Genomic DNA, 27,516 nt, shown 5'->3' on the forward strand with positions numbered 1-27,516 from the left:
GACCCATTAAATCCTTGCCTTATGTCATTTGTTACATTTGATTCATCTTGTTCTTAATTGTTTAGACATATTATTGTTGTATCAGTTGTACATATCTTAGCAAGGAAAGTTATTGCCTTAGTTGTTTTTCTTCCATCTACAGGGTCAACTGGTTCCTCTTTGCTCACTTCACATAATAAGTTTCCAGGAGGCACTCATCTTACAGGTGGGTGCAAAAGTTGTTCACTCAAGCTTTTTAAACTTTTCAGCTCAATTCTTGTTCTGGGTCACTTTTACTACGCTTATACCCTTTTCAGGTTTTGATCCCTCTTGACTTATTACTCGTTCACTGTCATTCTTACCCAGTTTCTGTCCATAATTTGCATTACAATTTAAAATGCACAAGAACATTCACTGATAATTACTAAAAATGTAAACTTTTGTAAAGGAAAGATGTATCTCACCGCTCACGCCACGCAACACAACTATTTTGCTTACACTTTTTAAATATTTTTACTTTATCAAATTATTTAAATCTATCGTTTTTAACACATGAGTTCCGATAGTGTCCTGCTTCCAATTCTGGCAACCTGTCGAGGTCTTCTAAACTCTTCTTTCATTTTCATAGCTTTCTTACGCATTCTCTCAACTTTCTGTTCGGATTTCTAAGCATATCTCTTTTGATACACTGTTCTCTCAAATTCTCTACTTTTAAAAGAAAATAAATGGTTACAGAGGCACAGACTTCATTTACACATTTTTTATACCTGCATATCAAAATAGTTTTCATGGGAAAGAAAGACTCTTCCGAACTCATTTCTTAAATATAGAACCTTGGACCATTTCCTCTTATGAGTCTAATTTTCTTTATTTCCTTCTTTTCTATTAATATTTCCTCTAAGTTTTATACAATCATCTTTTTCATTTTTTCTCAAGACTTTGTCTCCTACTTTCTTATGTCTTCCATTTTTAAGTTACGAGTATATTATCAGTGCCTTTATTCCAGCAGCTTCCACTGGGACTAGGAACTTGATCTTCAATTGTCTCTCTTGATGTTGTTATCCTCTGAGTTTATGACAATGGCCATTTGCCTGTTTCTACTATTAGGCACCAATATGGGATGGTTGTAAGTTATCTATAAGTAAAAAAAATTAAGAATCAGAAAATCAAAAGGTTAAGAAAAACAAAAGACTCGCCACTTACAAGAAATTTAAAAGATAATATATTTAAAGACGAAAAATGTATAGTAAAACTTTTACTAGTGGTTGTATAGAGATTCAGAACAAACACATTAGAAAAAGTATGCTATTTTGCCTCGAAAAAATGGTTGCAAAACAGGGAAAAAAATTCGATGGAACAGAGCATCCTTTTAAGGCAGGCACAAGTAGAATGTGTACTATGTCAATGGTTCATGCTTGTGGTTAGACAGGAGACATGTTACACAACGATGCCAAGAAGAAATATTGTTTGATATTTCTTATCAAATTTAAAACACAATACTGAAAGAACAAAAGACTTGAAGTGCAATCTCAATGGCTACTTTAAGTGTGAAACTGAACTGATGTAAGGCATTCGGCATTAAATATAATATACTTAAGGAACCAAAAGCAGAGGAGAAGTAGAAACTAAGGAGCCGTTTCAAAATTAACTTTCCAGCACTACTACTACTGAAAATTTTTGGTTGCGTTTGTCACTCGTCAGACGTTTCGACTTTCGCCTCGTAGATATTTATGTTGAATTTCCCGAAGGCTTACCGTTGACTGACATAGGCTGAATCCTTTTTTTAAATAGTGTTTGTAAAACGAAATTCACTCTGCGAAGATTAAAGGTGAGTACAGTAGGTAGCCTAACCTTTGTGAGGCTTCAAAAGTTAATTGCATTGTTAAATTGGCAATATTTCGGTTTAAAACATGATTTCATTCTGGACTTGAAAATGTCATTTTCCCATGGTTCTCTGAGCAGAAGCTCAAAGGAAGTGTTAAGAGTCCATGTTCCCGATCTTCAGGGAAACGAATGTCACAAACTTTCAAACCACTTATGAAAACAAGGTAGAACTAAGCATTAGCTTCACGTCGGGTAATTCCTTTAAAATTTACTTTTCCTACGTAGGGGCAAGTAGCCTATTATGGTTGCTTATCAAGATTTGACCGTTATTTTCTTGTCGATCGACAGTAATTAACCAGTAGTTAACCTCAGAGCTGATTATGTTTTTGTATGCTGGCCATCCTGGAATGCTAAGCTGTCGCACATGCACAGTGTTATAGGGGAACTTATGGTAAAAAGTGGTTTCCGTTATGGGATGGGGTGACTAAGTAACACAGCCTACTAGGTTAGGTTAGGTTAAGGTACGTTAGGTTAGTGTGGTTCCTTTTATAATAGATTTCCTTAGCCAATCCTTTCTTGAAAATATGGCTCCCTAATGACTTTCGTATTTGCTGAACCGTTCCATACAGTCCATGCGGAGCTATTGGTAGAACTATATAGTAGCTCCGTGTCAGGTATTACCTTGGAAATTTACTTTTTCAATAATATTTTGGTTGCTTATCGAGAATTTGTTATATTTTGTTGCTTAACTGTAATTAACCTCAGAACTGATTATATTTTTGCCATTTTGCATTTGCAGTGTTATATGGGAACTTTTGTTAAAAAGTAGACTTTCCTTCACGGGGGGGTTCTGGGGCAGAGGTTGGGTTAGGTTTAAGGTTAGGGTACGTTAGGTTAGTATGGTTCCTTTTATAATAGATTTCCTTAGCCAGTGCCTTCTCGAACATACTGCACCCTAATGTCTCACGTATTCACGCAGAGCTAATACAGTACTTAGAAATAGCCAAGACTGTGCACCCCTATAGTCTACCAAACAAAAGGGGACCAGTAGCACAGCAAGAAGCCAAGTTTAGGTAGAACTAGGGAGCAGCTCTGCATGGGGTATTACTTTGAAAATTGATTTTTCCTACAGGGTATTTTGGCTGCTTGTCAAGAATTTACCATTATTTTTTGACAGTCGGCTGTAATTAACCTCAGAACTGATATGTTATTGTATGCTGGGCATCCTGGAATGCTATGGTACATGCACAGTGTCATAGGGGAGCTTTTGGTGTAAAATGGAGTTTCCTTCACTGGGGGATTTGGGGGCAGAGCCCTCCGGCTAAATAACATGGTCTGCTAGGTAGGTTAGGTTAGGGTACATTAGGTTAGTATAGTTCCTTCTTGAACATATGGCTCCCTGATGACTTACGCATGCACGGAACCATTCCATAACAACAACTTGGCATTCCCATCTTTCTTTCAAAGATATCCCCCACCCAAAACCCCGCATTCCCAAAGGGTTCCCAACCATGTTGGGTAGATATAAGGTTAATAATAATAATTGACCGACAATAAACAACACCACCGCCTTGATCAGCAGCACAAAAAGTATAGGAAAAATCAATTTCCAAGGTAATAGTCTGTGGGGAGCTGTTGTGTAATTTTACCCAAGTTTATTTTGTTGGGAAGGAATACTGGGATTATTTCCTAACCTAACCTAACATAGGGACCAGGTCCTATCGTATAGGGAGAAGAGGCTGCTTTGACCCTCCCCACCCCTTTTGTCTCCATAATAAGCTGCTTTACTATTCTGGTTATGGTATTTATTGTGGCCCCCTTCCCCCCAACCTATCCTTGGTTCCCATAGTGACTCCCTTTACTGTTAGACAGGCTAGAGGTGGGTATGCTGGGAGTCTGCTCCGTAAGATTATTACATAAGAACATCATGTTACCTTCTCCTTTAGAAGAGACATTAATGTCCATTGCTACCTATGGGACCAAAATACTGGGAGAAGCTCTCTCTTAATCACATTTGTTACTGACCGTTGATGAGACATCCAGTAGTTATTTTCTTTTTTCTCTTTACTTTAAACAGCAGTCTGTGTAGGTGGTTAATGCTGCCAGTGCTCCTCACATGGTGCACTGTAGGTATTACTGAAGGTTGTTTGCAGCATCCCTTTGGCCCCTTGCTGCATCTTCATTTTACTTACCTCCATTCCGTCTTACCTTTCTTCCATCTCTGTCCAACCGCTCCAGCTCCCTCTTTTCATTTAATTAAGTGCTGAATGGCTGAAAGTGCCCTGAGTGCTTGGCTTTATAACTTAATCTTCATAAACTAAATCAGTCTAAACGGCATTTTCTTTTAAGGTAACTACAAACCTTCACCTATGCAAGTTTATTTCCCCTTAGGGAGAGCTGGAAACAATTGTTGAAACTGGGTAACAAGGTGTTCATTGGAGGTAGGTATTTGAGTGGCGTGGAGTCCCCCCACTCACCTGTTGTAAGCTAGCATCTTTTCTTTGACTGTCATCAGATGTAGAAGTGTGTTTCTGTCAGACATGGAAGTTGAAACTTTGTGCCTAAATAAAAGTTTCTCGAGAAATTGCACCATCGCCAATCAGCAGTAGGCTTAGATCGAGGAGAAGACAGCCAATCAGGAGCCGCCGTTCCAACTACGTCACGACCGAATAGCCAATGACAATGAAGCAACTAACTCTACAAGCCAACAGACATGGATAAAAGAGGAGAAATCCACGCATTACAGCCATTGCATCCTGCAGTCCTGTCCTGAATGATGCCCGTACGAGAAGGGCGAAAACTAGTCGGCACCCCACGAGAGCTACCTCCTATACATCGCTATACCACCGGAAATGAATATTGGTCAATTGCTCGCAACCATTCCAGCACAAGAAAAGCAATTGATAAGACGAATTGAACGTTTACTATATAAAATAAATGCTGTTGAAACTGCCATTCTGTTTAACAAAACCTGTATTATTATTGTTATTATTATTATTATTATTATTATTATTATTATTATTATTATTATTATTATTATTATTATTATTCACTTTTCCTGCACACTAATATTGGTCAATAGTTGGCCAATGTTCATATCTTGGTGGATGAAAACAGCGTATTTCTTACAGTAGAAATTTTCTATTGTCTGTTGCCATAGGTTACTGAAACCTGGGGCTATAAATCCATAGATTTTCAGCATGCTAATAGTACAGTATTTCTTTTTCGGTGGTACTGTATTTCATTTATCTTTTTTCTGCTACCTGTTTCTGGTATTTTGCTGTCTACATGCTTCAACCAGCTCAGTGATCATCTTTTGGATGTTGGGATGCATTTGGAGACACAGGGCACTCTTGGTGGTATATACAGGCAGTCCCCAGTTATCGGCAGGGGTTCTGTTCCAATGGCGTGATGATAAGTGAAAATCGTCGATAACCAAAAATAGGTGATTTTCGGTTATTGGTGCCTCTGTTAGGTATGTATCGGTGCCAATACACGATTATCGGCGCATATTAGTGCCGATTTTCGTCACTAGACAAGCCTTGAAAAACCGGATCACCAATAACCAATAGTCCCTGGTTACGACGGGTCCAGCTTACGACATTCTGAGGTTACGGCGCTTTTCAAATACTGTACTGTATATTCATCAGAAATTATTTCCCCGGTTTACGACACATGTTCTGGTGTTACGATGTTTACAACACCGATCCGATGGAAGAAATATATATGGCTACAAAATGGCAGAATAATCAAGATTTGGAGGTATTTTTGATGGAAAACTCAATAAAAATGCAGTTTATGTCGTTTTCAGTACCCCCGTAGCATTAAAGTAAGGTTTTCTTAGGAATTTTGACAATTTTTGACGATTTTTCTGCTTACAACGATTTTCGACTTACAACACGGCATAGGAATGGAACCCCTGTTGTAAACCAGGGACTGCCTGTATAGGGGTTTTGGATCAGGTCGATTTCTCATTGGCTGCCTGAGGTGATTCTTCTCAGGTGGAGCCTTCTTTCACTCACTGATGGTTGTGGTTGTTCTCATATGCGTGCGTTAGGTTACATCTGGGGATGTGTGTTGGGATGTTCCTGATTGGTTCACTTGTCAGGGTGCCTGTTTGGCTCTGCCCTTCGAGCTGCTGTGGAGAGGAGGGAGGTTTCTTGTGTGGTGTTGAGGTTAGGTTTCTCTCTCCCGATGTGTGGGGCTTCCAGGAGGAGTAGGCGGCGATGGTCCTTTTGTTTGGTCTATTATCTCAATGTTGGGGAATAAAAAGGATTGACGTTATCCCCACCATCAAGATAATAGACCAAACGATGGTCCATTGCTGCTTACACCTCCTGGAAGCCCTACACATCGGGAGAGAGAAGTCTAACCTCAACACCACACAGGAAACCTTCTCCTCCTGATGGCAACTTGAAGGGCAGTGCCAAACGGGGCCCCCTAATGGGCGACCCATCCAGGAACATCCATCTGCAGGCAGCGATCCCAACACATCCCCAGATGTACCCTAAGGCTCGCATATGAGAACAGCCATGACCATCAGTGCACGAAAGAAGGCTCCACCCAAGGAGGATCACCTCAGGCAGCCAATGAGAAATCAACCTGATCCAAGACCCCTATAGTGTACAGTATGTACCGCCACGAGTGCCCTGTGTCTCCAGACTCATCTCAATGTCCAGAAGATGACCATTGAGCTGGTCAAAACATGTCAACAGAAAATACCGGAAATAGATAGCAGAAAAAAGAAAAAAGAAATACCACCGATAAAGAAATACCATTAGCACATTGAAAATGACATTTTTATAATAAAATAAGGTTTTTTATGTACTTACCAAATAATTACATAGCTGTTGTTTCTACTTTATGCGGCAGCTCAAAATTTAAAATTCGCCGTAGCACTCATTTGTTTTGGGTGTAGTTATACAGCTCCGCCCACTTTCGGGGAAGGATAGGTACAACATAGCTAAAGAGCTCAATTCGTTTATGCTCTATGTCCTTGAGAGGGAACGAGGGAGGGCTCTGATCATGTAATTATTTGGTAAGTACATATAAAAGTTTATTTTATTATAAAAATGTCATTTTTTATATACGTAACTCACCAAATAATTACATAGCTGAATCCCACATTGACAGGTTGTGGGATACATGGACAAAACTACTCAAAAACAGTCAGAGGTGGAGATGAATTTGAAATAGAAAATTTAGCTAGCATCGTGAAATGCTTGTTGTAATCTTACCTGGTAAGGGAACTACAGCAGGTGGGCACTGTCTCTGGTCGGAGCTCCTCTCGACCTGTAGTGGCATGGTGGTAGAGCCAAGAGTCACGTGGGTAGAACATTGCAAAAACTGACTTGCACCTCCAATACGTGGATTGCAGGAGAGAAGACAGTGATAGACCACACTTGAAGGCCAAGGAAGTCACCACTGCTCTAATTTCATGTGTTTTGACTTTGCATAAAGGAAAGACATCTTTCTGGATCTTAGAGTGGGATTCAGAAATCACAGTTCTTAAAAAGAATGTTAAGGCATTCTTAGATAATGGCCTACTGGGGTTTTTAACTGAACACCACAGATTCGGAGAAGGGCCTCTAACTTCTTTGGTTCTTTATAAATACTCAGGAAGAGAACGAACTGGGCAGAGGAGTCTTTCCTTATCCGCTTGACCTAGAATGTTAGCTAGGCTCTTGACTGGAAAAGAACATGGCCAGGGACTAGAGGGTCTTTGTTCTTCGTCATAAATCCTGAGGTCAAGATAATGTCACCTTGCGAGAAGCCTGCTCTCTTATCAAGGGCATGTAACTCGCTAATCCTCTTCGCCATTGCTAAAGCCATTGGAAAAAGCATCTTTCTTGTCAGATCTCTAAGAGAGGAGGATTCTAGAGGCTCAAAGGGTAGGCCCAAGAGCCATTTGAGGACAACATCCAAGTTCACGCAAGATCCTTGCTTTTATCTTGCTTACTAGTATTCAGGGACTTTATCAAATCACTTAAGTCTTGGTTTGATAAAAGGTCTACTCTGTGTTTGATGACAGAATTCAGCATAGCTCTGTATCCCTTGATGGTTGAGGTGGCTAAATCTTTTGAGGATCTGAGGAAAAGCAAAAAATCTACAATCTGAGCTACAGTCGTCTGAGAAGAGGATATATTTCTGTCTTGACACCAGTTCCGAAAGACTGTCCACCTCGATTGGTAGACTGCAGCAAAGATCATCGCCTACATCTTGCAATAGCTTCTGCAGCCTTCCTTGAAAATCCTTTCACTCTGACAAGCTCCCTGACAGTCTGAAGCCTGTCAGTGCAAGAGAAGATAAGCCTTGGGGAACAGTACAGAGTGGGATGATGGTTTCTTGACGTTGTAAACAGGTCTACCAACTGCTTTCCCCACCGCTTCCACAGGTCGATGCACACCTGTGGATTGATTGTCCACTCCGTCAGTAGAACCTGTTTGCCGTGACTCAGTTTGTCTGCAAGAACATTCATTTTGCCCTGGATGAAGTGGGGTCAGAACATTGGTTCTGTTGTTCTGTGCCCATAGAAGAAAGTCTTTGGATGCTTAACACAGCGAAAAAGAGTGGATTCCTCCCTGTTTCCTTATATGGGCCAGTGCATTCGTGCTGTCTGAATGTACCGCAGCTGTCTTTCGGAAGGTCTCTGTCACAAAAAATTGAAGAGCCAGGTGTATCGCCCTCAATTCTTTCACATTTAAGTGCAAATCTTTTTCAGTTGGGAACCATAAAGTTGATGCTGCCAAGCCGTTGAGAAGGCCAGCCAACACTGAAGGTCCTCCTTGATTTCGGGGATGATTTCAAAGACAAACGAATCCGGAATTACTGTATCTTTCTCCGCAGTTGGCTCTGAGGTAGAACTGAAGCGGTCTGATGTGTAGCCTCCCCAGAGGTACAAACTTATTGACTGACGACAGAGATCCCTTAAGTCTCATCCAAGCATTGGCTGAGCAGGACGGAAGGGAAATGAATGTACAAACTTCCAAAATGCAGTTGCAAATCCTTTTGTTGGGATGGAAAAAGCCAAAAATTCAGAGAATCTATCACTATCTCAAATAAAGAATCGACTGTTTGGGGACTACTGTAGTTGTGATTTCCTGAAGTTTATCAGTAATCCTAGGTCTTGCGCAAGTTGAAGGTTCTTCTGAAGGTCCTCCATGCATTGGGCTTCTGATGGGGAGCAAAGGAGCCAATCATCCAGGTATAAGGACACGATTCCTATTAGGTGTAGCCACTTCACTCGGGTGAAAACTTGAGGGGCTGCAGAGAGGTCAAAGAACAGGGCCCGAAACTGGAAGACCCTGTCCTGGAACACAAACCTCAGATACTTCCTGGGATCCTGGTGAACTGGAACATGGAAATAGGCGTCCTCCATATCTATTGTCACCATCCAATCTCCCTGATGGATGGCTGACAGGACCGGTTGATTTGTTTCCACATTGAACTTTGTAGTTTGGACAAAGAAGTTCAGAGCACTGATGACCAGGACAGTTCTCTGCCCCCCCCTGATGATTTGGGGTCTACAAAGAGGCGATTGTAAAATCCGTGTGTGCTCGTGTCCTTGACTTCCTCCACTGCCTGCTTCTCGAGCAGAGCCGAAATTTCCAGAGACAAGACTGAAAACCTCTCTGAGCCTACAGAGCAGGCTGTCAATTTGATGGGAGAGGTTACTAAGGGAGGTTTCTCCCTGAAGGGGTAGTGTAGCCCTCTTTTAAGACTTGGAGCACCCAAGGATCTACTTATCTTGACTCCCATCTGTTCCAAAACTGAAGTAGTCTTGCTCTCACCAGGTCACGGAGGACAGGTAGCTCAGTTGGGAGAGCAAACTTGTTCCCTGCACGAACTACAAGCAGTATGATTGTCATATTTTTCTGAAGTCAACCTATTCTTACAGCCTTTACTACATACCATATACTAGAAAGGCTAGAATCTGGCATGATTAATAAGTCAAAATCGGCAAGTCACAAAAAGAGAAGTCTGAATTAGCCAAGCTAATTAACAGTACAGTACTGCGCTACCAAAAAGAATAAAGTACTTCACCAAATGAAGAATAACAGCAACCATCTCATGAAAATTAACAAATTCAGAGTTGCCGACGACCAAGAGTTCAGTCATTGACCGGTAGAAACGAATTGAGCTCTTTAGCTGTGTTGTACCTATCCTTCCCCGAGAGTAGGCGAGGCAGTATAACCACACCCAAAACAAAAGAGCGCTACAGCGAATTTTAAATTTTGAGCTGCCATGTAAAGAAGAAACAATAGCTATGTAATTATTTGGTAAGTTGCGTATATAAAATAAAGAATTTCTGCTGTAAGAAATACAGTGTTTTTATCCACCAAGATATGAACATCGGCTGACTATTGACCAATATTAATGGGCAGGAAAAGCAAATCATAAGAAAAATTGAGAAAACTCAGCATAAAATCAATTTGCAAAGTGCGGCCATACTATTCAACAAAACTTGCCTAAAAGAGGGTCTTCTTCCTCCTTATTGTTACTGTATTATTATTGTCATTATTCAGAAGATGAAACCTATTCATATGGAACAAGCCCACAGGGGCCATTGACTTGAAATTCAAGCTTCCAAAGAATAAGGTGTTCATTAGGAAGAAGTAAGAGGAGTTCAAGTGAAATACATAAAGAGAGATACTACTTATTAAAAAAAAAAAAGATTAATAAATTAATAAATAGATAAAAATGTATTGAAATGCAAGGAGAATAGTATTAGGGTAGTAATGCATTGCATCTACACTTGAACTTCAAAAGTTCCAATCGCACGACATCCTCTGGGAGGCTGTTCCACAGTCCAACGGTGTGAGAAATAAAGGACCTCTGGAACTGAGAAGTTCGACAGTGAGGCACATTTACTGCGTATTGGTGCTGCTGTTCGGCAGATCTGGTTGCTCTTGGCAGCTAAAGGGGATCAGAGATCAGTTGTGAATGTGAAAGATCTCTGTTGAAATACCACTTATGAAAAAGTGACAAACAGGAGACCATCTGTCGATGGTCCAAGTCTTAACCACTACTGTTAGGAAAGAGAAACCTACCACCACGAATCACTCTATCTAAAAGAGAGAAATCTCGGGCAGAAGCAGAAATCCACACCGGAGAACAGTATTCTAGTAAAGCAAGTACAGACTACCTAAAACAGGTTGCATTGATTTTATCACTTATAAATATATGAGGCCTCACGAACAATACCTAACTTTCATGCTGCATTTGGTGAAACTTTCATTAGATGTTTCTCAAAAGTTAGAAGTGAGTCAAAAGTTACACCTAGAATAGTTAAAGCTTCAGATTCATTCAGCAAAGTTCCATACACCTGAAGGGGAGGATGGGGTGGGAAATCTGTACGAGATTTGCTAATCCACATTGTTTTTTTTTATCGGAGTTCAGCCTTATACCCCACTGACTACTGTACACCATTCCCTGATCTGGTCCAAGTCCCAATGGAGGCTGTAGGCAGCTTCATTTCTTGTAAGTGGAGACTTTACTATGTCCACAAGTGTTGCATCATTGGCATTCTGAACAATCTTGTTTTCCAGGCCAACAACCAACTCACTTGTATACACTAAAAATAACAGTGGACCAAGAACACTACCCTGTGGTACTCCAGACAAAATAGGTCTTGGTTCATTAAAGATCCTGTCCACAGCAGCTCGCTGCTCCCTGCCTGTAAGGAAATCTTGAAGTAATCCTAAAACATATCCACCATTCCAAGATTCTGAAGTCTATAAATAAGTGCCTTTTGATTTTCTAAATCGAAAGCAGCACTAAGATCTATCTGAATTACTCTGCACTCAAAACCCCTGTCAAGGTTCCCTTGCAAATGGCAAGTCAAGTCTTAAAGAGCATTGCATGTACCTAACTCTTTCCTATATACATATTGACTATCAGCTGACAATCTTTTAGATTTTGTATCCCACTTATATACAGTAGTGGCTTAAAAATGAGTTTGTTACTACACGGTGTACAAATCATCGGTCCTTTACATTAGGAATTACAGCGAAGCTGGAAATGGCCGTTAAAACTCTTGAAAAAGGTGGTGAGGCAGTAACTACCATCCGGTAGACAGGAGTCCCGCCTGCCCGGATGTAAACAATCCAATTTGTTTTTGGCCGTCATGCTGTGCAGACGTGTTTTCAGAGCTCTCTGCCTGATTGTCGTTAAGCTATTCTTTCCCTGTGGGATCTTTTGTGTTGGTTTTGTGTATATATTATGTGTGTTTTATATTATTTAATATACAAACCCATGATTTTGATAGTCTTGCGGTAAGGCTGTCTTTCCCCAGCGTGTATTTCTTGGGTTTGGCGGCCAGGGTCGTAACAGTTTCGCTTCCCCTATCATTGGACCTCGTTCTTCGCTCATTGTTCGGGGGCGTGGCTGTAACCTTTTCTGTCTTGTGCAAGTGTTGCTCTTCACCGCCTGTGCTGTGGCAGTTTTGCTGAGAGAATCCTTATTGGAGGGGTTGCCAAGCGTCGTTGGAAGGTTATTCACCTCCGACAGCACCCTTGGTGACTACCCTTTGTTCCTTCTGGTAGCTTCCTCCTGTCTGTCTTTCCTTCAAGAGAGATCTCTCCTTCGTCCTCTTTGCTCACTCATCGAGTGATTTTGGGGGGCGGTCGGGCGACCTCTTCTCAGGGGCCTCCTCTCACTTCATAGGGCAATCCCCCTCGGAGCGAGAGGAGTCTCCCTTTACTAATCTTTTTTTTTTTTTTTTGCACTTTTCTCCAGGTTGACAGCGAGCATCGCAAGGCGCAACTGAGGTTTCCTGTGGCAGGAAGGCTGCCCTCTTACAGTAGATACTTTGACGACGACCTTGGTGACAGTAATGGCTAAGATCCCCACATCAGTGTCAATACTGTCCCCTGACAAGGGGGATCAACCACTGTTCATTCTCTGGCACCCCTGTATGCTGTCCCACTGCCTCCTGTTGTACCTGTGGTCTCGTCTGCTCATGCTGTGCCTCCTGTCTTTTTGCTCCTGTTGCCCTGGCAGTCAGTCACTGGGCCACTCCTGCTGTGCCTCCTGCTTCAGCTGCCTGGTTCCTCCTGTCGCCGCTGCTGACGTTCTTGAAGCTCCTGCCAGCCGGGCCGCTCCTGTCATGCCTCCTGCCTCAACTTCCCTGGTTGCTCCTGTTGCTTCTCCTGGTGTTCGTGCCACCAGGACTGCTCCCATTGCACTTTCCAGATTTAGCTGCCCTAGTAGTTCCTGCACTTCCTGACCACCATCCTGTAGAGGATGTCAGAGAGGAGATTGAGGAAGAAGTCCTGTGAGATGTAGTTGTCATCTTCAATTGTATCTTTAACTTCGTCTCCTGCTGCCTTCTCCCCTTCTTCTTCTGAGGCTCGTCAGCTGAAGAAGATGAAGGCTGACTCTCCCTCCCCTAAGAAGTGGCACCATGTGTTTTTTAAGGGGCTTCCTCCCTTCGCGGGGAGGCAGTGGGATCTCTTGTCGGCTCTTCCCAGCCTTCTGGCTCAGGAACTGAATCACTTACCCCAGGGTCTTGTGTTTCGAGAGTCACGGGCACACAGACTTCGATTTGCACTCCCATCGCCATTTTAGGGGTTCCGCTCCTTGACTGGTGCTGTATTGGTGCTCGACTTTGTTGAGTCACACCAAGTGCTTGAGAATCTTTGGAGTCTCGTGCATCCAGAACCAGTGTCGGAGAGATCTCTCACTGTCCTGGTTCAGGCACAAGCCAAGAGAAAGAACCAAGACATGCAAGTGTCTCGGTTCTTCTTGATGGTACTGACAGTTCTCGGTCAGATTCCCAGCCTGGTGTCTCTGTCCCGAGGGTTCAAGTGCCTGGAGAGGCAAGGAGGAGGTTCCCTTCAGAGGTCTTGCTGGACTTCTAAGGGACTACCTCTTTCCGGAGAGACAGCGGGTTCCCTTGTTTGGCTCTTCCTGGCCCTTGGGGTCAGGAACAGATTCACATTCCCCATTAGGGTCTCTTGTCTTGGGGGCCTCAAGTGTGTGACCTTTTGAGGCCGTACTCTTGATTCCAGTTCTAAGGAGTCTGCGTCTAAGACTGGTTCTGTGCTTGTCCTCTATTTCTTCGGAAGCTGAGAGGAGATTACTCCCTATGATTGTTCTTACGAGATTTGGGAGTCTCACTGAGCGTTCGGATTCCTTGGGATCGTAAGTGCTCGACTAGTGAGTCGTCGAGAGTCTGGGATTCTGAGGAATCTCTGGCACTCCCCAAACCAGTACTAGGGAGTTCGCTGTCCAGTCTGGTTTAGGCACAGGATGAGAGAAGTTGTCAAAACATTCAGGTGTTTCAACACTTCCTGCCAGCTACGTTTTGAGTGCTTGGTCAGTTCCAAAACACGTGTCTCGGACCCTTGGGTCCGAGTACTCAGGGTAGCAGACAAGAATCCCCTTTAAACCTTCTTCTTGGGGGCGCTTCGTACCCGAAGGAGATTAGAGGACAGCGCTAATTCATGGTAGCCAAGAACCAACCTTTCCCGGCTGGGCCCTGCTTGCTTGCCCAGCCACCGATTGCGTTCACGTGATCTGTTCGGATCAGCTCGGCTTGCTCGGCTCGGCCCGCTTGCCCAGCCCCTGATCGCGTTACGAGACTGGCTCAGCTCGCTCAGCTTGGCTTACTCACCCAGCCCCTGATCGCATTTACGTAATCGGCTACATCTTGGGCTAAGTTCTCGGATCAGCTTGCCATACATCCGAGTAGTCGAGGATGGTATTCTGGTAATGGCGAGGTTACCCTTCCAAGGAGAAGAGATCAGGAGTGTCGCACCCCAGGAGGACTTAGGGGTTTTCTTCTTTGGGATGTAGACACCCTCGATTTTCTTTTCGCAGAGGTCTTCACACCGATTCGTCACCATAATGGTCTCAGGGAGAGGACCACGGCATCCCCTGTGAATAACTCTTCACTGCTTGCATGGGTTTCATTGGGGCTGCCGTGGTCCTTGCTTGCTAAAGGGTGTTCTCGACCAGATGAATGCTTTTCCTTGGACAAGGAGTTCATTTTGGTCAAGCCACCCAATCAAGCCCTCCCCCTTCCTCTTCCTCGACAGAAGCGATTCTTCTTGCCTTGGAGGGGTCTTATGCTGACTAGCAGATTGTCCTGGCTGTAGCTCATCCAGACTCAGACCTCTTGCTGTTTCTCTTTGCCACGAAGGGTGTTCCCTCTCGCAACAAGAGATGGTGAACCTGGAGGACACCACTATGGTATCCCTCCAGGTAGTCTCCTGATGAATCTGTGATGCAATTACTCCTGAAGAGGACTCTGCTTTCTGAGACTGTTCCAGTCTTGGGGGTGGGTTCACCTACCCAGCACCAGACAGCAACCTGTGGGTAATTCTGGTGCTAAAAAGAGGGAAACTGTCCTGATTCTGATCTCCAGTCTATTAAGTCCTGAGTTGTCACATTCCCTCAGGAACGGACCTTCACTTGGTTCTGCCTCCCTCTTTTGCAGAGAGTGGGTAGATATACCGCAGTAGTCAAGGAACGTTCCAGGGCAACTGCCTTGTCCTTTGGACAATGGCAGGCTAGCCCTTTCTCAGTCCCTAAGAAGTCTCAGGCTTCAAAGGATACTCGTAAAACACCCAGCATTCCTCATTCTCTTCTTAGAAAGTGCGCATATGTGTCTCTCTCAACCCTCTTTTCAGTTGGGAAGAGAGGAAGGGAGAATGCTTGGAATGGCGTTCTCCTCTTGCCGGTGCCTTGATGAAGGAATGACTGTCAAGTCACTGGACTATATGACGGCAACATAGCCAGGACCTGGTAGTGGATATACAGTACTTCAGGAGAAGTATCTGTTTTTCTTCGGGTCTCGGCCACTTTTCAGCGAACTTCAGTTCCTTCTAACAGCCAGCCTGGTTAGAGCTAGTCGTCTTCAGTGTCCTGTCGTTGTTGCAGAAGCTGTCCCCTCAGGGGCAGTGTCACCTTTGATTCTCTTCATGGAGAATGAAAATCTGCTTTCAGTTCTTAATCCTTTCCTCTCTCAAAGGATGAGGGAGGATTTAGGCTGGCGCTTGATCGACAGGAACCTCTGAATATGCACCAACCGGGGAATAGGCGCACACCTGCAAGACCGTTGTTTTTGAGGTGTGCGACTGAGACAATAAGTACCTTCTCATCAACATCCTGGAACTCAAGGCAGTTTCCTGGCCCTCCGAGAGTTTCAGGATCGGTTTTTTGAGATACTCTGTGGTGTTGTTGGCCAACAGCACCACAGCAGTAGCATATGTTAACAAACAAGAGGGTCTTGTTTCCCTCCTATTGCTTCGATTGACTTTGCAGGTGCTGAAGTGAACTGTGATGCACTCTGTAGAGCCATCAGCCAGATACATTCCAGGCAGTGGGATGTATTGGCAGGCATGCTCAGCCTCTGGCTTTGAGTGAGAGGTACAGAGAGCTCCCTTCACTCAATTCTTCATAGAGAGGTTGCTTGGCTTGAGGGCTCCCTACCATCTTTCTGTTCGCTGCCTGGCACAACAGAAGTCTGCAGGTCTTCTGCTCCATCGTATCAGACCCACGGGCCACTACGGTGATGCATGCTGACATTGTGGGACAACCTCGACGTCTTCATCTTCTCTTCGTATTTGTCTAATTCGTAAGGTGTTCAGCAAGTGTCGTGCACAACAAATTTAGATGAATGCTGGAAGACTTCACCTTTTGCCCAACCTGCTAGCTCTGCTTCTGAGGCACCAAGAAGAGTTCCTCCCTGACCTGACCTGTGTCAGCGACCTGTGAAGTGATTCCTCAGGTAGTGCAATCCCTGTGCCTTCATGACTAGAGACTATCCAGCTTCCCTTATAAGCATAGACTTATCACCAAGTGGCAATGCAGATAGCTGGATATCTTTATCAATCCTCTGCAGCAGTGCCCAGGGATTGGAGCCATCTTCGCTGGTTGGTGTCATTGACGGGACTTTTTCTCTGATCAGATCTGCTCTTCAGCAGGTAGCAGACTTCCTTGTCTTCTTTGCCGAGAGTTGCTTCTCTCTGGTTCAGTTGTGAAGACTTAGGTCCACATTCGGCCTAGTCTTTCACCTGAAAATAGCCCTTTTCTCCTCAGTCAAGATTTAGCTACTGATGAGAAGCTTCGATCGGTCTTGCTTTCCCAGGGACCTCAGGCCCCTGGGCGGCGTGTGACTCTCTTTTAGGGTTCCGGTCTCATGCTCCGCATGCGCCCTTGCGAGAGTCGTCAGACAGAGATCTGACTTTCAGGACCATCTCTTGTCTCGCTCCGGCATTGGAGAAGAGGATAGACAATCTTTATGGACCTCCGTCTCAGATGTCGTTGCAAATGCCGAACCCGTCGACACCTGTTGCCAGGTTTGAGTTCTTCATGATCCCCTCCCCCCTTGGATCAGTCGGTGTTTTGTCCCATTACGGTGCTGCGGTACTTCTGAAGAAGACTCGACTCTCTAATGGATGTTGACGAGTTTACGCTAGTACTAACTCGCCCAAGAAAGAAGTGTCCAAGGACACGTCTTTCTCTCTGACCTCACGAGACAATCGGAAGGGCATACTCTGCAGCTGATGTTGACGACACCTGTACACTCGCCGAAGAGCTCACGAAGTCAATGGCTTGGTCCATCCCTCACATTCCGGAAGTTTCTGTCGGTCTGAAAGCAGAGATTTTGTCTCATCAGACCACATTTATGTCTTTCTACCTTTGGATTTTTGCCCACGAGTCCTTGGAACCCTCTTTCCTTGGACCTGTGGTGGCTGCTCAACAAGTTGTGTTTTCTTACCCGGCTTCTATAAGAGGATGGGTGGCATCTCGCCTAAGGTGTACAGTTCTGGAAGTGAGAGGGATTACGAGTGTGACTGGCCTCTCCTCTTCCTCCTTCCTCATCCCCCTGCTTCTCTTCCTTCAGGCAGAGAATGGAACTCGAACCAACACTTGCTGGAACTGGCGTCTGATGCTGTAAGCTTACACTTCAAGCTCCTGTTCTACTTTTCTTTCCTAGAATCATAGAAGCAATCCCACTCCTTCCTCTAGCAAGGGGAGGAAGGAGACTCTGGCAATAAAACAAACCTGGTTTTGGCCTTACTGCCTCCGACTCTAAGATTCTTCGTATTCTATTTTCTTATGAGTTACGATTCCTCACTCATTTGAAAAGGTCCAGAAATCTGACAATCTCGCAGTTCCTATACTCCGATCAATATGCCAGAGGCACAGTACTCCTCCTTGCTCTTTCGACCAGGAGGAGTAGCCCAGGTGTGGAGAACTCCAGTCAGTTCAGAGACTCACTCAGATTCCTCCCTCCAACAAGTGAGTCTTCCTAGTGTAAAGGACCGATGGTTTGTATATCGTGTAGGAACAAATGACAGTTTTTTAAAGTAAATTTTATTTTTCCTAACTATACAAACCTGAGGTCCTTTACATTACATTTATGCCCGCCTCATGCCACCCCTCAATCTGCAACCTGGGCCAAAAGGCAAATCAGAATGTTTACATCTTGGCAGGCAGGACTCCCACCTACCGGATGTTAGTTACTGCCTAACCACCTTGTTCAAGAGTTCTAATGGCTATTTCCAGCTTCGCTGTAAGTAATTCCTAATGTAAAGGACCTCAGGTTTGTATAGTTAGGAAAACTACAATATACTTTAAAAAATTGTGACTTTTAAAATGAACCTTACTGCTGCATTACATAGCTTTTACTCCCGTGCCAGCGGTAGTTCCACAGATTGAAAAAAAAAAATTAGAACACTCAGTGGTTTTCCATGAATATCCATCTTCTATCCATCTTCTTCCCCCACCCCTACCCAGGGGACTGATAGGTACAAACACTCATAGCCGATCAGTCTACTTCTTTCGCTGGTTTCTTCAGATGTACTCTGTTTTCTGTTTGTTATTCTTTTATTTTTTATGTTGGTAAGATCCTGTAAGGTAAGAGTTGCTGTAATAAGTATTATTCCAGTTTTATTGACCCTCATGATATGTTTCTGCAGAGGGAAAGGTTATGATTGGATAACTACTGTATATGAATTGTAGTTGAGCGAAATGTGGTAATTGATCGCGAACAGAGAGAGCTTGTCATGTTGTAGAAACAACTATAGAACTATAGAGGATAATACTAGTAAGACTTGAGTTAAAGGGATGCATGTGTTCTCTGCTTCCCATTTAGTAACTGGTTATGTCCTCTGCTGCTTCTCTTCGATCTGTTACTCCAAATGAGCTTCCCAGCAATTCAGGGCATTAGATTGATAGGACAGAGTAATTTTTTATTGTTATTATCATTTGTGTTTTATTTTCTGCACTACCCACCTGAGAGTTTCGGTAAGTTCAGGTTGTTTCCTGCTTTGGAGGAAGGGTCATCGCCCCCACTTTTTCTTGCCTTGTCCTTGGCATGTCCTGTCTTACTCCCTTCTGGCTTGGAGTGACAGGGAACCTGGACATGTCAGAAAGCAATGCAGATCTGTGCCCGTTGTCCCCTTCCTCTGTTCGGTCTGGTAGGGCACCAGGTCCAACGTTAGTGGTGCCAGTTCTAGCACCAGAATTCGTTCTCTGATAGGATCGCTCAGGTAAGAATAAGAGGAGCCTCCCGATGTTTTTTCCCCTCTTTAATTTTACCATATCAGATCAGCTTGGTAGCAGAAATGCTTCATCTCTTTTTGGTAGTACAGTATTTAAGGGAGTTTTAGCTGCCTTGTCGAGGAAAGTTACCTTTTGCTTTGATCAGTATCGCTTCAGTCCCATGTAGCTAAGGATCATTTTCGGTTGAAGGCGAGTACTGTATAAGTATTAGTTAGGTTCTAGTTAGAAGCCTAGACTGTCTTCGACTTTCCTGTGTACATATTGTGGATTTTTTCAGCCAGGGCGTCAATGAGCCTCTCAGTTTTGATGCTCAGTTTACCACAATGCCACATTCTCGAGCATGCATGTCTATTGCTTACCTGCACGCCTATCGTGTGCATGTCTATGGCTCGTGTGCCTATTGCCTGCACCCCTATGGCTTGTGTGCCTACCGCTTGCGTGCCTGTGGCCTGTACACCTATGGATTGCTCACTTATGGCTTGCACTCATATCACCTGTGTGCCTGTAGTTTGCACTCATATGCCTGTGCGCCCCTATTGCCTGAACACCTATCACTTGTGAACTTTTCACTTCCTCGTCTACCAATTGCACTGTTATCGCGCATCGCCTGTCACTTGTGCATGTGTCTCCCAGACCTACACTGAGGCATCTAAAGGACTGGATAAAATTGTGTTCCTTAACATTGTGTCCACTGACAAATTTAACTCCTGAGTGATATTTAGAATCTGTTCCGTGTCCATTTCAGGCGTTTCTGAATTTAATAAAACGTGTCTAGCTGCTCAAGAGCTGCCCGACACCCCTGTTTCTGATTTACTTTCCCGGTAGAAAACAATAAGACCCGGACCCTGACCCAGTACGTGCTTACGATGCACGTGAACTCCCGATTGCTGCAGAGAAGCCAAGGCTGGTGCCCTTGTGGTCGGACAGCAGTGATATTGAGTAAGGTAAGCGGTGCAGTTCTCTTTCTTTGCTGTTAACATTGCTTAATGAATATTGATGATTTGGACCTACTACTATTAAGGGGTAGCCTAGGCTGTTCCACGCGTTCGAGTTATTACCGGATTACAACAGTGGGGGTCCAGGGGGCCAAAGCCCCCCACTCCCCCCGGCTAGGTCAGGGCATGCCACCCTAAGTAAGGTTAGGTTGGGTTGGGTTTGGTTAGGTCATGGCACAATATTCTAGATTAGGCTAGGTTTTGGTCTGTGTGATTAGGTCATAGCCAGTGCCGAAGCACATGTCCGAACAGATCGTTAGTCCTGCCGATCAGAACGACGGTTACAAACTTATCCACGCGTTCGAATTACTGGGTTAAACTGTGGGGGGGTTTGCCCCCCGGCCAGGTCAGGGCACGGCACCCTAAGTCAGGTTAGGTTTGGTTGTCTTAGGTTAGGACAGGACACGATATTCTAGATTCAGTTAGATTTTGGTTTGTTTGGTTAGGTCACAGCCAGTGACGAAGCACGTGTCCGAACAGATCTTTAGTCCCCATGATCAGAGCAACAGGACACGCATGATGTAGCTGTATGTACGTAGAATGGCAGGTCAGCCTGTCAATAACAAGTACCGTTTCTTATGTAGGTAAGCAGTAGCTTAGGCTAGCAGTGTCCGTAGGTACCTTAGGTTGTCATCCTTGATAGGATCGGGTAAGCAGGATTCAGCCTTGCTTCCTATTTGGAAGGGCTTTTATAGGGTCGCGGGTAACCCTTCTGCGGGTGTTAGGGTGCCGCTGAACGAGTCGGTAGAGGCTCTTCTATCTCGGATTCCATCATTGAACCGTCTAGTATCTATTACGGTCAGGGAAGCCAGTATCTTGGAAGACACCTTCTGCAACCAGTCAGAGGCATTATCACACACTATGTGGATGATGTATGGTCTGATGGGGTTCCTCAAACAGGATGGTTATATTCCGTCAGACCCGACTCTTTTCGACAACCTCATCACGTTGGTTTCCATGGGGCTTGCACACCAGGCGAATGCTTCCACAGGATGTACTATGTTCTTCGGGAAGAAGAGGAGAGACTTCTGTCTAAACCATCTGCCTCCTCATTTTCCTGTCATTCACAAGAGGGCACTGCTGAGGGCTCCATTGGCACTCAGCAGCAGTTTGTTTAGAGAGGAAGATGTTTCGGCAATGGTCAACTTTGTGTCGTCTTCCTCGGCAGGGTGGCAACGCAGAGTGCTAGATCTCCGAAGGGTTCTAGAATGTCTTCTCCTTTGAAGTGCTCTTGCTTCAAGTCTCCGGGAAGTTCTCCTAAGAGAGTACGCTTTTCATCCAAGCTTTCCAGTCTGCCTCGGATCCGAAACCTTCCAATTGTAAGAAGGATTTTCGGAAATAGGAGACATTCCCTTCGCCTGCACCTGTAGGAGGTTGCCTTACCCCTTTCTGGGACATCTGGAAGGAGTGGGGCATGGAGAGTTGGGTAGTGGAGGTTTTAAGGAAGGGTTACAGAGTCCCTTGTCACTCTGGTCCTCCGCTATCCAACTCACCAGTTCATCTTCCCAGTTACTCCCCTTCTTCCATCAGGGGGTTAGCTTTGGCGGCAGAGATCTGAGCCCTTTTAGAGAAGGGAGCCTTAGAGCCCTCTCCCACCCTCTCTGGGGTTTTACAGCTGGATCTTTGTGGCCCCCAAAGCGGGAGGATCTTGGCGACTTATCATAGATATCTCGGGTCTCAACAAGTTTGTAACCTTGACGAAGTTTCATATGGAAACTTCCCAGTCGGTGCTGTGGTCGGTCCAGAGGGAAGATTGGATGATTTCAGTGGACCTCAAGGATGCTTATCTCCAGGTTCTGGTTCATCAGGAATCTCGGAAGTTCCTTCGTTTCTTGGGTCCAACTGGAACATTTCAGTTCAAAGTCCTCTGCTTCGGTCTGACCACAGCACCTCAGGTATTCACGAGGGTGATGTCTCCTGTTTCGGACATCATGCATCGTTGGGGCTTCCGAATGAGAAGATACCTCGACGACTGGCTGGTTCGAGCTTCGTCGGAAGGCGAGGCTCTGCAGGCAAGGGATTTTCTTTTGAACCTATGCCAGAAGTTAGGCATAAGAATCAATTTCAACAAGAGTTCTCTGTTTCCAGCTCAAGTAAAGACATACCTAGGAATGATGATTCAGACTCATCTTTTGAGGGCTTTTTCAATAGAGGAGTGGATTCTGGTGATTTTAAGTCAGCTGAAAACTTTCATGTCAAACAAAGTTCAACCTGTGAGCTTATGGAAAAGTCTGCTGGGCTGGATGGCCTCACTATCCCTTTTTGTTCCAGGGTCTCGTCTCCGGATGCGTTCTCTGCAGGTGTGTCTCAGGAATCACTGGGACTTTCGAGAAGAGAACGTGTCAATAATCTGGGACGATTCTTGCCTGAAGGATCTTTGGTGGTGGTCAGAACATCATCTGACCACCGGCGTAAGATTGGACTCCCCCCTTCCAGACATACATCTGTACACAGATGCCTCAGATCAGGGTTGGGGTGCAACCCTGGAGGAATCTCAGGCTCAGGGCCTTTGGAAGGATCTGGATCGGGAGGAGTCCAAAAATTACAGGGAATTAAGAGCAGTCGAGGAGGCTCTAAGTTGCTTTGCAGAACAGTAAGCAACAAGACCGTAGCGTTGTTCTGCGACAACATTACAGCAGTATCGTATCTCAAAAAGGAGGAGGGGAACAAGATCACAGGTGTTGAACGATGTAGCACAGAGTTCTCCGGTGGTGCAAAGAACGCAGTTTCTCTCATTCCCCAATTCGTGTTGGGAAAGCTCAGTGTCTTGGCAGACGCTCTGAGTCGGCACAGGAAGTTCTCGGAGGGGAATGGACGTTAGCGCAAAACGAGGTGCAACTGCTGCTCAAGAGATGGCCAGCAACAGTAGACCTATTCGCCACCAGGATGAACCATTGCCTTCCAGTCTACTTCTCCCCAGTAGCGGATCCCATGTCTTGCGGGACAGACACAATGTTGCACTCATGGGACAACTTACAAGTTTATGCATTTCCTCCCTTCAGGATGATACAGGAAGTCCTAGCAAAACTCAGGAGCTGCAAGAACACTCAAATGACCTTGGTTTGCCCATTCTGGCCCCAGAGACCTTGGTTTCCGGACCTCTTGGACCTGTTGATGGAAGTTCCAGTATTCCTCTCAGAGAGGAGAGATTTACTCAAACAGCCGCGCTTCCACTACTACCACCGGAACCTCCGCGTGCTGAAGCTAGCTGTGTGGAGATGTCCAGCGAGCGGCCCATCATGCGGGACTCTCTAAAGCAGTGGCTAGACAACTGTCTTTCTGCTTAAGGAGTTCAACAAGGAAGTTATACCAGTCCAGGTGGGCAATGTATCGTGGATGGTGCCGAAAACAAGGGCATTGTATCCTGCGCCCGTCAGTTGCAAAAGTAGCAGACTTCCTGCTATTTTTAAGGAGAGACGAGAGACTTTCTTACTCTACAATTGCTGGGTACAGGTCAATGCTGAGCAGTACATTCTGTTTCCACCTTCTGGAACTCTCAACCAGCAAGATTCTTCATGATCTGCTAAGATCTTTTAAAATAGAGCGCCCAATTTTTCCTCGTTGGGTCCCCTCGTGGGATTTAGCAGTGGTGTTGAATTTATTAAGATCAGCAGCCTTCGAACCTTTAGAATCTCTGCCCCTAAGGCAATTAACTAAGAAAGTTCTATTTTTAATTGCGCTGGCTACGGCCAAGAGAATCAGAGAAATTTTGGCAGTATCCAAGATACAGTAGTCTCCTTCTCGGGGAAAGATATTTTTCTTTCTTACCTACTGGAATTCTTGGCAAAGTCCGAATCTGAAACGAATCCTTTGCCAAGGGCATTCAAGGTCGCATCCTTAGAAGACTTTGTAGGAGGCGACATTTCCGAGATGCTATTATGTCCAGTTAGGGCTTTAAAAGTCTATCTGTCTCGGACCGAGAAACTTTTGCCTCGCCCAAGAACGTTATTCGTTTCTCCTAAATGCCCTTTGCGTTCGATCTCCAAGAACGCAATCAGTTTCTTTCTTCGGGAGGTTATCCACCAAGCGTCGGAAGGCTCTTCATCAACTTCGGAACCTTCGTCTTCATTTGCACATCCGAGGGCACATAGTATTAGAGGAATGGCGACATCTTCGGCCTTCCTTAGAAATTATTTGGTGTTGGCAATTTTAGAAGCGGCCACTTGGAAGTCGGTGTCAGTCTTCACTACCTTTTACCTCAGGGACATCTAATTTTCGTTGGAGAAGGGTTGCTCGCTGGGTCCTTTCATGGCGGACAACACGATCTTGTCAGTGCATGATAAGGTTGGGGATGCCGGCGAAGTTAGGTATTCAAGCTAGTCTAGGAATTTGGAATTCTCCATTGATCAGGATCCATAAGGGGAGCATTAGGCAGGACATTAGCATGATGAAACTAGGCTGAGCCAGGTTGATAGGATCTTTTCTCCATAACCCCCCTTCTACACAGATGTCGGCTACAACATACAGCGAAGAACCCGAAGAGACTGCACATTCAACTTCTCCTCCATACATGCAAGGCTATACTAGCCACATGGGAGGTTCATCGTACCCCTCCATACATGAGAGGGCTTTGATTAGCCACATGGGAGGTTCATCGTTCTCCGCTACTCATGGGAGGCTGTAATTAGCCACATGGTAGGTTGGTGTTTTGCTACTCTCTATCCATGAGGAGCTTTGAATACTACATGAGAGGTAGCTCGACTCAGACAGTACTGAGACTTGTGACTGAGGTCGAGGGTACTCTCTCTACAGGCATCCTCTCCTGCCAAGTGGTTAACCAGGTGAGGATACATGCAAATAGGCAGAGTAGGTGAATAATGAGTTACCTGCCTTCCGCTTTGGCAGGTCGAGCTGAAATTAAATTGATCCCACCTCCTTAAAATTTTGTTAATCGGGCTAATTCAGGTGTTCAGGGAGTGTATTGCAATATGAAGTTTTCATAATAAAACTAATATTGTAATAGTTACCTGAACACCTAAATGATTCCTACCCTCCTCCCCACTTCAATTTGATTAGTGAATTACGCAATTGGGGAACCCGGCCTCGCTTGGCTGGGACTTGCAGCAGCATTGCCAGTGGTGTTTCAGGTAGCTCATTTTGACAAGATTTTCCTGTAAGCATTGGTAACGCTGACAGTTAATTACCCAATTAATGGGCAAAAGTTACGGGGATGTAGTTCGAGCTGGTGGGTAACCAGGGCTAATACAGGTGTTCAGTTAAGTATTACAATATTAGTTTTATTATGAAAACTTCATAGTCTGTATTCTTGTAGGCACAAATACTAGTTTTTAAAGATATTTGTATATTTCTTAGATATACAAACCAGAGTCTTTTATCAAAATCCCACCTCAACCATCCCTACATAGTCCCAGTTTGCAGTAGGTAAAAGTGGTGGGTTATCAATAGGTGAGTGGGCTGTGCCCTACCACTCGCTTGCCAACAACTAACCACGTTAGCCAAGCCTCAACTATCATTTCTAGCTCACCCTGGGAATACTCTTACATGACAGTGTCAGTTTTGTATACCTAGGAAAAATACAAGGTGTCTTTAATATTTGGTATATTTTTATGCCATTGGCCTTGTGGTGCTTGTAGGCTCAGTGGCATTGCCCAGTGGGGGGAAACGGCCCCACTCAGTGCCCTTCCATCTCACAATTATTCCTTCGGTATGGGCATAGTTTACTGGGATATTAGTGTATCATATTGCTTACCCAAGTCTTAAATTAAATGAAAAAATAAAAACCATGACCTTACCAACAAGGAACCACTACACAACCCTTGACCCTCAAGGACTTCTGTCTCTGGGTAACATTCATTAAGCAATTCACCTCTGCAGCACCCATTGTCAAAAATTTGACATTTACAAGAGTCCCTCTTTCCTTAATAGCTATTCAGGGTTATGTAAGGTGATGGCCCCTCCAGTCTTGTGGCAAGTCCAGACAGCATAGGGAAATGACTGGCAATCATTGGTAGCACTGGGGTTCCTAGATGCTGATGGGGAGTGTTTTTCTTCATTATATAGTGTGTCTCTTGGGGTACTTATTACACAAATAGGCTCATATAAACTGATGGGTTTGTATGATAAAAAATAGATTTTGTTGTTTTCATGAAGTTCTGTTTTAATCGTTTCATATTTAGTGTGTTAGTCGTGTTGAAATACTGTCTTGTTATAGCTGTCACGTTAAATATTGGGAAGATGGATGAAGATGATGATGCAGGATGGGACCAGCGTTCTGACTTCTCCAAACTAGAGCATACTGGATACCGCAATGGAATTCTTGGAGAGTTTGAAGAATCTGAGTCAGAGGGAAGGATTGCTGGATTCCAAAGTGCTAACATGACCAACTCAAATCCAACATATGTCCTATCAAGACTTGACGGGTTAGTTACAGCTTGCCTTTTAAAGTTGAATAATACATTAACAGAAGAGCAAAAGCAAGAAGCTCATGCAATACAGAAGGATATAAAAGAGATTTTAAATCTCTTTTCCCGTCCACCCTCTGAAGTTCTTCAAGAATATTTGGAAATGAGGCAACCAGATCATGATTGCAATTGTGTAGAAAAGAATGGTTATCAAAAAGAGGGTGAAACCTTGAACATTAAAAGTTATAACTCACAGTGCCAAAGTATTATTATAAGAGCTAAAGCATTTTGTGATGCAACTGGGTGGAAAATGCCAGAATGTTGTGAAGGCTAGTTACGTCTGTGGCTAAGGTAGTTCAAATTTTACAGTACAGTTCTGTACTGCATGTGGATATTGTAATTACAGAAATTTTTTTCTATAGACAGATACAGATCATAGCTTTATTGAAGCCCAACCGTCCCTGGCTGCAGCCAGAAGGCCAATATAGAATAGTATATTGTTTGTTAGGTATTTGCCAGAAGCCACCAGGTGTTTGGTGGCATAACCATATTGATCAATGTAATTTACAGGTTTACTGAAAGGGGTCATCAGCTCCAAATTCTTGGTGGAAAGTAACTTTTAACTTTAAATTCTTATGGTTTGCAAGTCATTTACATTCCTGGTGTTTACTGTTGTGTCCGAAGCTTTTACTTTTGAGCTTTTGAACTTATGTTGTTTGGGTTATTTTCTTAGGTTTGTTTTTTCTTTGTACTGTTTGTTCCATTATAGTTTTTCTGATAACTCACTCATAGTTTGTCAGTTTTCACATACTGTGCTAACAATAAATTCACTGATTCTT

The 27,516-nt window shown here is 44.3% G+C and overlaps 1 long non-coding RNA gene across 1 annotated transcript; it reads left to right on the forward strand.

The window, feature by feature from the left end:
- Window positions 1-1,193: 1,193 nt before the first annotated feature.
- LOC136831264 (uncharacterized) lies at window positions 1,194-27,516 on the forward strand. The gene is made up of 2 exons (XR_010850822.1): window positions 1,194-1,807; window positions 26,488-27,516. It is a non-coding gene; the product is annotated as an uncharacterized lncRNA (long non-coding RNA).

Source organism: Macrobrachium rosenbergii, chromosome 48 (assembly GCF_040412425.1).
Source record: "Macrobrachium rosenbergii isolate ZJJX-2024 chromosome 48, ASM4041242v1, whole genome shotgun sequence".
Taxonomy (NCBI): Eukaryota; Metazoa; Arthropoda; class Malacostraca; order Decapoda; family Palaemonidae; genus Macrobrachium; species Macrobrachium rosenbergii.